At 44.1% G+C, this 10376-nt stretch overlaps 1 long non-coding RNA gene across 1 annotated transcript; it reads right to left on the bottom strand.

Moving 5' to 3' along the window:
* Positions 1 to 2618: 2618 nt before the first annotated feature.
* LOC119378247 (uncharacterized) lies at positions 2619 to 9509 on the bottom strand. Its single transcript, XR_005180964.2, has 4 exons — positions 8961 to 9509; positions 8834 to 8896; positions 7283 to 7376; positions 2619 to 2719 (listed from the first exon to the last, which is right to left on the bottom strand). It is a non-coding gene; the product is annotated as an uncharacterized LOC119378247 (long non-coding RNA).
* Positions 9510 to 10376: the final 867 nt, after the last annotated feature.

Raw genomic sequence — 10376 nt, forward strand, 5'->3', positions numbered from 1 at the left:
TCAGCTAACAGGGCATCTTGTACACAGCGGGCCTCCCGTGCGAGATGCTCAAGGGTTTCGAATGTGCGCCCATAAAGAAATGGCCTGAATCTGGGATGACTCTGTCGAATGACCCGAGCACTCGGTCCCTTTCCGAGGCAGTCGGTGCTGCTTGGATGCAGTTCCGGCATCCTCCGGACGTACTCGAGCAAACTTTCGTCCGGATGCTGGGTTCTCAGTTCGAGCTCACGCTGGACTCGCAGCTTGTACCCAGGGGGCAGAAATTCATCTCGGAAGCGCTGTTCAAATTCTGCCCTTGTGGTGAAAGGCGTTTGTAGCCACCACCGTCCTGCGGTATCCCGTGAAGCCGACGGCAGGATTCGAGCCATCACGTGTGCTTCCGAGGCAACGGTTGCTCTGACATACCTGTCTATTCCCTCTAGGAGTCAGCCACTGATTTCGGGTCGTCATAACCCGTGTACGTGGGCAGCTCGACTTGAAGTCGGAGCTGTGGCTCACCCCTTGTCTGTGGCTCCACGGCCAGGGTGCTCATGCGGTCCATGACCGTGCTGCACAACCGAGCGACACGCTGAAATGTGTTCAGCTGCTGTGCCACTAGCAGCTGGTCAGCCCGCGAAGAATCCTGCTCGCCGCCGGTAGGCAAGATCGTCCCGGACCGGAGATGCATTCCGGCTGCCTGCGCCATGGAGAGAAAGAAAAAGACGCGCCACAAAACAACACACACGAGAATGCGCTACACGGAGACTAAACGAACAAGACAAGAGACCGGACCTACGTCCACTGTGCTATTTCTACGGGCGGAAGCAAAAACCACGTCGGGCGCCATCTGTGGGTACTGGGCTTGCTGCGTCCCGTCCGTAGGTAAAGCAAGGACGGCGGAGGCTTCGACTTACAACAGACAAGAGCAATTTGTTTAAGGCTACGCTGCATACGGCGGGGTCGGTCCAGGGACACGAGACAGCGAGGCAGCGACCGTGGTCCCCGGCAGCAGCAATCGGCCAGCGCATCCGTCCCTCCCCAGGCAGCCAAGGCACCTCTCCCCGCGCACCGCGCGGGCTGCCCCTTTCAACGCGCTCAGGTGGGCCGCGCACCGCCTCTGCGCAGCATGTGGCGCTATTTCGAGATAGCCGGTGGGTGTGCTTCCCACAACTTGAAGCATCTGTTAACATTTCATAGCACACAGGGGTGAATACAGGATTTTTCTGAAGGCGACAGCTTTTGGGAGAACCTGATATGTCCTCTTCTCGGGGTGATGTTTCGAAAAAATAATGGGGGTTGGTCAGGACATCGGGCTGCCCCCCTTAATTTGACACTGATAGCACATGAAATGCTGAAAAGTAAGCATAGTGAAGCTATATGCGCGCAAAGCATCCTACCAAACGCTACCTTGTGAAACTGCACAGTCGAAAGCAAACTACAAACAACACGCTCCATTCGCTGAGAATCTATGGCGCGTACGAGCTACCTGTATAGCAAATAATTGTTATCGCAATGTAATAAACAAAATAATGACATCAACAACTGCGCAGGCATGCGCGAGTAGCAGCGATGCAGCTTTGAAGCTCGTACACGAAGCCGGTGTGTCTGTGCCTGCAAGCAGGCGGCGCGAAAGCTCTCGATAGCTTCGGCACGACAAGATTCTCTGATTAGCGCCGATGCTGTCGCATACCGGCGAGCGTAAACACGGCGGTAGTCGTAAGCAGTAGCCGGAGCAACGGAACGATCTGCTGCTTCTCGTAGGCCGCGAGGAAGTCTAGGGAGGTTAGGTTCCTGCAAGCCTTTTTTCAGCACCACGATTTCCTCCTCATTCTGTGCAACACGGCACACGAAAATATGTCGCCATTGCCGTTCCTATCAGCGCCACGCATTGATACGTACGCTCCGTGTGTACACATGCGGAGCGTGCTAGCCTTCAACGTTGCGGAAATGCATCCGGCGGCCGCTAGATAGCAGCAGATTTTGCATAAGGTCTATTACATGCGTTAACCCTTATGAAAAAATTTAATGTGTATTAATAGACAGATTAATGTCTTTAGACATAAGAATCATTACACTGTCTAATGCCAGTCTAATGCGCTTTCTAATGCACACCTAATGCGAGTCTAATAGTAATTGGCCACCGTTAGTCTATAGAGTCATGACGTTAGAGTTTCTGATGACCATTGTCTAGCGTTAGTCTATGGAGTCCTAATGCGTGAGTTTCTAATGGCCGTTGTCTAGTGAAACGCAATTGAACATATGCATTAGGTTGACATTAAACACCATATTGCAGACCTAGGCCTTATGCCAGCAACAGCATGTTTGCTGCACACAGGTCAATAAATATTTTTGTGGTTAACAATACAAAAGTGTGTATGCTTTAGACGATTGTCACATAAACGCCAGCAGACCATTTCGAGCAATGACTAGATCACCATTGTTCTTTACACGTAACAGTCTTTCAAAGCCAGTCAATAATCTTGCAGGTCTATGATACACGCATTTGTAAACGAGCGCTAAATTGTCAACCTATTTAGTTTCTATAGGACAATAAATGGGGCTAGTTAGTTAAATTTTGTATTTCCTACGAAAGAGCTCTTTTGCAATCACAAACAAACGAAATAAGACCAGGCGAAAGATTTCAGAAGAAAGCGCTTTTCTATTTAATTTCTGACTCAGCACTGACGATAGGGTCTCTTGTGCTGCACTGTCGTGGTGGTACAGTTGCTGTATTTGAAACCTGCAAGAGAGAGTGTTAATATTAGCTTGGCACTGAAGCATACAGCTTAGGGCAGCATGTGAACAGATGTTGCAATTTATGATTAATGCCTTTTTTTTCAGAACAGTGGTATAATTTTTACCATTTTAACTGAATAATCCATCTGTATCAATGTCCAACTACATAGCCTTGGCTTCATGCTGCTTTGATCAAAAACATAAGAAAACAAACCACTATATATCACTTCAGAGGGCTGTGGTTTCGTAGATTGGCCAGCTATTATAGACAGACCAATTAGCTCTGTTAGCTTCTTTGATGTAACATTTCATAATAACGTCCTTTCGCTACTCAAATGGTACTCCATGCATGACTGCTGCATGCATCAGTGAGCCTATTCCACCTCCTTTGTTTTAAACAAAACTATCACAGAACAATTTGTAGCTCATGCTCAGCTTGTGCAAGGTGAATCTGAGGAATAGGAAAGTGGAATGTGGAGCTGAGTCTTGGTAAAACAGCTAAAGAAATGCTAAATTCTAGTGAAAAGAATCATGAAATGGTGTGTTCTGTAAGAACCTACAATATATTTTACCGATATGCATGCTGTAACAAGTTATGGGTCATTTCTACAAAAATTTTGAAAACAAGGCATTAGGGAAAGCGAGCCAAAGCATTTTTGTATTATTACCCCTGGTGACTTTTGCATATTATTCGATAGCTAAAAGTACATTCATTATGTACCTTGAAGAGGCGACAAAAGTTTTATGAAAATGGAAATATTTTTTCCCGGTTCCATGCTTTAAAGTACACATTTACAATGTTAGCTAGCAAATATTGCATAGTTATGAAATTGATCACTTGTCTTTTAGAAAAACAGAAGAATCCACATTGGAGTGCGTCGGTACTTGTTGAACATCTTGACAGGATAGCACAGCTACTCAAGGAAAGAGCACATAGCAGAGCTAAACTCAAAACTAACCTTTTTTAGAAATCACGCAGACGCTTAAAATATCATCTGAACCCAAGTGTTCGCACAGAGATAACATCATCTACAGTGCATGTGCAAACAGCAAAATGGAATAATCAAACGTACACCCAGGAGGAAAGAGGATCACGAGCTAAGACACCGACACAGAAAGAAGAGAGGAGCATTGTCCGTGTATTAGCTCGCGCTCCTGTTCCCTCCTGAGTATGTACCAAAATGCCCAGTTACAAGTATTGCTAAAATGTACACCCTTCCACAATAGTATGAATTCATTCGACAATTAAAGCTCCCTGTCAAACAAGGTTATTCAAGGCACCATCACACAGTGCATTACACTTCTCTTTCTGTGGTAGGCCTCAACCTATGTCGTGAACTGTGCGATATACACAGATTCCTGGTATCTTTATAGATTGTGGGGTGATAATGTTCCAAAAAATGTGATGAAACATATGAGTATCCGATGCCTTCTAATGAAGGCTATCTCCGATTCAGATTATCAAACTCTCAGGCTTATCGATCATCTGACAACAATGCTTTGTTAGAAGGAAATGGGTACTCCCATGTTGCACGACATTGCTTAAAACATGGTTGCACCACAACCTATAAAAACACCATAAACCTGTACATAGCAGTAAGGTCAGAACAGGGACTATTAAGGCCCACGACATAGAAAAATAGAGCAATGGAATACGCTGTGAAAGTGTGGCCTACAGCTTTGCATGAAAGTCAATTTTCAATGTTGCATCACTTCATAACATAGCGGTAGAATATATGTTTCATTGCCTCCTTTTGCTGTTTGTCAATGCCTGTAGATGACGTCATCTATGCAAGAACTTGTGGTTACACATAATACTGAAACGTTAATACTTATCGTAGAGACATGTGAAGGCAGGACGAGGAGGGACACACAAAGGTGCTAACTTTCAAGTAATTTATTTGGACTCAGATCATACATATTTATAATTTTAAGGAAAGAAAAACTCAGGCATGCGCAGGCACAGCTGCGTCCAGGAAAAATAGTTCTTTCTTTGTTAAATATAGTGACGGCACACTAACACAATCTTGGCAAAGATAATGAATAGTTGCTGATTCAATAATCAATCCAATGTACAGTATAGTATTATCACTGTGTGGCTAACCGGCAACTGCTGCCTCTTTTTGCATTGTTGCAGTGTTCCCTGAGCCTTCCTTTGAGACAATGGCCCATTTTCCCTAGATAATGCTTACCCCATAATAGGGGTATCTCATAAACGATGCCTTCTTTGCAAAGCATGTAACGTACGTGTCCTGCGATTCTTATTCCAGCCAAGCCTCCTTTGAGCAACTGCATGGGTTGGTGCTTTTGCATAGTTTAGTATGCTTATTTGAAACCGGGATCACAACGCTGATGTTTGTCTTAGCACCAACCATGTTTATGCTGTCGGATATCCTGTGCAGATGTGGCATAGCAGAAACATATTTCGGCGATCAAGATTCGGCGTTGTTTTGGCCTAGCAACTGTAAGGTGGTTTTCTGAGTAGGGCTTCTGCAACCGGTACAGAAAGGGGAGCAGGATATCCTGCTTGCATCCACAAGCAGGATATAATTAAGGCTCGTCCACAAGAAATGGGAACAGGACTTTTTAAGGCGTTATCGAGGCAGTGTCAGACAATGCACCTTTTTACCATTATTTAGTGGGAGGAACTAAAAGGTAAGAATGGCTTGTTTCCCCTCAGTTCGTATGACTAGCACATGCAGTTTTTATGCATATTAAATCGTACATTCAGGAACCTGATAGTACAATACTCGCCCGATGCTCGAGGGTAAGCACCATTGGGTGTAAGTAATCACGTGCAAGTGTTACGATGTTAGTGGCTTCAGATTCGACAGAACCTTTGTGGTAATCTATAAAGAAAGAGGTAGTCATCCTCATATCTTAAAACCCCTGTGCTTGTATATTGCACTAAAAAATCCTGTTCCCATTTCTTTTGAATGAGCCTTAATTTCAAGAACTCACCGGATGCCAGCAGGATATCCTGCCCCTGTTTCTGTACCGGTTGCAGAAGCCCTACTCAGAAAACCACCTTGCATTTGCCAGGCAAAAAAAAAAGACTAATCTTGATGGACGACGAATTTTTGCCACTATGCCATATTTGCACGGGATATCCGTCAACATAAAAACGGTTGGTGCTTGGGTAAACATCAACATTGTGCTCATGGCCTCAAATCAGGATTCTAAGCTAAGCAAAAGCAGCAACCCAGATACTCACAAGGACGCCTGGCTGCATTAAGAATCACAGGACACATTACGTGCCCTGCAAAGAAGGCGCCGTTTACCAGATACCCCTATCATGTGGTAAGCGTTATGTAGGGCAAATGAGGTAGTGTCTCAAAAAAAAGAAAGGCTCAGGGAACGCTGAAACAACGTAAAGAAAGGCAGCGATGACTGGTCAGCTACACATTGGAGCACAACTTTGCTTTACACTTTGATGAGAGTTTCATTGTGCATAGGCACATTGACAAACTACTACATTGATCATTGAATCAGCAACTATTAATAATGTTAGCTGAGATTGTGTTAGTGTGCCATCACTATCTTTAACAAAGAAAGAACAATTTTTCTTTCGTGCAGCTGTGCCTGTCCATGCCTGAGTTTTTGTTTTCTTTTTGTTCAATGCATAAGTAAGTGTGATCCACGTGCAAATAAGTAATTGTTGAAATTTAGCACCTGTGCATGTTTCTCCTTCTTGTGCCATCTTCACAGGTCTCTATGCTAAACCTAAGGATGTCTTACCATGAAGGCCAGATATCAACCCTTGATAACATTTTTTTAAAGTTTTCTCACTCTGCTCCAAACTACATGGCAAAAAAAAATCACTAGAAATCCACTGATTTCTTGAATAATGCAATACTTGTATTTTTATAGTTAGCAAACAGAGTTCCATAATTATGACACTGTCTTCTTTTTCATTTCTGTGATTTACACACAAAACTGACAAAATTTTAGGATTTTTCAAGATGCTACCTTCCTGCAACCAATGGGGAGCATGAAAACCTATATCAGCGCTACAAAACTTCTCGCATTGTCTATTGTGGCTTCAGATTTCATTTCTTTCTCAATGTTATTTTGCAATGGCCCTCGAAAATTCTGAAGGTAAAAGCTAGCATCGCAACAATACACATAACAACATGATTATAAGTAAGATTTCCCCGCACAGTTTCATGGCAATCCAAACAAAACAGATGTTCGGTGGAAGATGGAGGACGCTTGAAGAGACAAAACGTCCTCAAAGAGGTTATGTCGCTGCAGCCAACTTTTCAACAAGTAGACTTGCCTTCGTCAAGACAGCAACGTCAAGAAGCACCAGTTGCTCCCTTTATGAAGACAACTTCAAGTGTCAAAACGTTGGCTCTGGCGTCATTCCATGTTCAAGGATTACAAACTAAATAATACAAAATATTCCATGCTTCATGTTCAACGGATACAAACTAAATAATATGCACTGCACTAAAGTGCAGGAAGTAGGTTTCCCACACCTAAGCTAAGGGCCAGTATATGCTATATTTCAATATGTGCTACGTGTCAAAACTGTCCCATTGTAGTGATAAAAAGAGATTCCTACCACTCAATATGGCTTGTCTGGGCTTGCAGGAAGACCGCTCCTATCTTGCACTGCAATCTGTCCTCTGTGTCGGTGCCGTGAACAGCTGTCATCGCTGATCCATACATGACAGATACCACAAAAGATTATTTTCACACAAAACAAACCCTACCACACACAGCGAGTACCAAACATGTCTTCAGGCAAGTGTATATCGATACATTAAAAAAGTTGATCCTTGAAAGAAGGGATCAGGGCACAATCAGAACAGGTATTAGTGGACTAGCCACTTCTTGCAGACTATCGAAAGAGTGGCACTGCATGTCCAACGTTCACACATGTACGTAATAAGCATGACCCAGAACATGCATATGGGTGATCCACATGACAAAAACATTTGCAAAGAGTGCGTGGTGCATGAGCACATGGTGCAAGGTGGGAACGAGCCATACATATGTATTGCGTCAATTTAGGAAACACATTTTTGGTACTCTAAAGCGAATTCACATTTAGCGTGTCTTGTTCACTTGAGCTATCTGATTTTTTTAGTTATGTAAGCCCTTCACAAAACCAATAACGTTCTGCAACTTTCTGAGAACTTCTGGAAACATATGAATATATAAGAATTTAGATCTCTTTCTTTTAATTCATGACCTTACAAAGCTAAATAAATACTAAATCACTGAATACTACACCTTGGTTATGCATCCTCATACAAGTAAGAGGGCAATATCGGTACCATGCTGATGTAAAAAAGAAAGCGTGAAAATACAATGACTTAAACCAACCCACAATCAAGCAACATTCTCACAACATGAGCACAGTCTAAATTATTCGTGATGGAGAAGCTGGTGTGCTTCCAGCAGCAAAGAAAAAATATATAATGGCAGAAAAGAAGTTCACGCACTTTTCTCAAACACAAATACTGCACCAAAGAGTGGCATGAGTTAGCTTAACTTAATCGAATTTACATATTCTTCTACTAACATTATTTCATATAAACATGTGCTTCTTCAAATTAAGCACGCAGCTGTTGGAGTGTACACTTAGTACCAGTACATAACGTAATTCACTCAAATACATTTACTTCAAGTGAGCTCCCTTAAAACATTTATGATGCAGCTACGTTGAAATCCTAACCACGGAGCAATTACATGGATTTCCGACAAAAGGACTCGGGAACGCAACCACAAAAACATATCCATCATCGCGTGTGCGTGACAGGGCTGTGTGTGTTTCTATCTACGTGCGCACTGTTGCGACACTTTTGCGCATTATTACCGAGTTTGGTCAACTCCTCTCGTATCACCACCGTGAAAACGCTAAGGGACGACCCGTATGTTTAAAGGCAGACACTTCTTCACGGCGACAAGGGATTGTATAAATACTCTCAAGCGATGATCTCGTGCAGTAAACATCCAAGGAATAACAGCGCAATGACACGAGGCTTGCATGATCGAAGGATAGGATCGCGCAGCCGCAACGCGCATCCTTCAAACATGTAATCAACGCAATCGGCGACCGGCTTTTACGGTGATGTAAATACAAGTGCGCTCAAAGCACCAAACGTACGTGTCTATCGGGTCTCTCGTTCTCATCCTCGCTGTGCCAACACGCCGCCCGGGCTATCGGTTCCTGCACAACAGCATCACGCAATGAATAACCAAGTTACTTAGTTCAGCGACTTTCTTCAACTTACCGAAGTTTGGCACTGGCTTTGCATTCTTCACAGTCGCTCGTCAAAAGGCTCACGCTTCCGCTCCTGTACAACCGCGGTCGCCGCTTGTCACAACACTGGGAAGTGGATTGTCTTTGGAGGTACACTCGATATTGAATCACGCGATTAACGTGAGTAATCGATAAACGAAGCAAGAAAGCACTTTTGAGCGCGGAGACAAAGCTGCGCGTCCGATGAGGCTGTTCTGAGTGGCGACGAACGACGATGCATCATCCCCCACTTGCGGGAGGACGTTCCGAAACGCGCAAAATATCCAGTCGACGAATGTCAAGTACGATAAGCACACAATAAACGCACACAATATCTATCAACACAGTAAATATGTCACTGCGGAGCACATGTGCTCGCGGGAAGCACCTGTAGTACAACGAGGCCTGTTGCAACTGCCGACTAACAGGCTCGACTAAAAAGAAAATATAGGTGGCAGCAGTGTCGTGTTATCATACAGGAAATTTTTGTATTGCAAATTAAATGTATTTATGGCTTTGCACACAAGTTTAGGTGCGTTTGCACTATTTGATCACTGTTTGTATTTAGTTTTCAAACTATACTTTTTGTTCTTGGCATATTAGAGAAAATTTTGCTCACGCTCGAGGCGACGGTCATCACTGAGTCCCTGCAAGATACACGTAGGGTGGCTGGATTCTAACCACCCTAGTACAGATCTCAAAGGCAATGCTTTTGCGTACTACAAGCGCCGAACACAGATTTGTTTCAGGGTTGGAGGCTTTGCCCGTGTGTAGATAGGTATGAATAGCATGCATTCCTGCACAATAAAAGAGAAAGGGTGTATCTGACCAGGTGCCCATTCCTCTACTTTCTCTGCGTAACAGGAAACAGAAGCGTCAGCTGCGGGATGAAAGGCATGGGCGCCCCCCCCCACCCCCTGTACCCCGCTCGCCGGAACTTGCCGACGGGGAATGAAGAATGGGGTGGGGGGTGGGGGAGGCTACGTTGGTAGCCACTGCTCCCAGGCGTATTTTTGTTGAAAACGTGTAGCTGATGATACACTTCCAAATTCTGACTGCAACGATCCGACTGATTCATCTCTCGTGCTTCCCTCAGTGTCCGCAGTTCTATTACAGTGCACTGCAGTTCTATTAATCCAACCCCCATCCTCCGGGCAAATGGAAAACCTACACTTCTGTGTAACTGTTCGGGGTATCGCATCACCGCACGCGAGCGACACTATGAAAATTAGTTAATTAGTAAACGCTTCAATATATCCGGCGGATAAAACTTCAATATATATATATATATATATATATATATATATATATATATTGAAGTTTTATCCGCCCAAGGTGGTCGAAATTAATCCGGAATGCCCTATTAGAGCGTGCCTCCACATCGTGCTTTTGGCACGGAATATCCCAG

This window comes from Rhipicephalus sanguineus, unplaced genomic scaffold (assembly GCF_013339695.2).
Source record: "Rhipicephalus sanguineus isolate Rsan-2018 unplaced genomic scaffold, BIME_Rsan_1.4 Seq7487, whole genome shotgun sequence".
In the NCBI taxonomy this organism is placed as follows: Eukaryota; Metazoa; Arthropoda; class Arachnida; order Ixodida; family Ixodidae; genus Rhipicephalus; species Rhipicephalus sanguineus.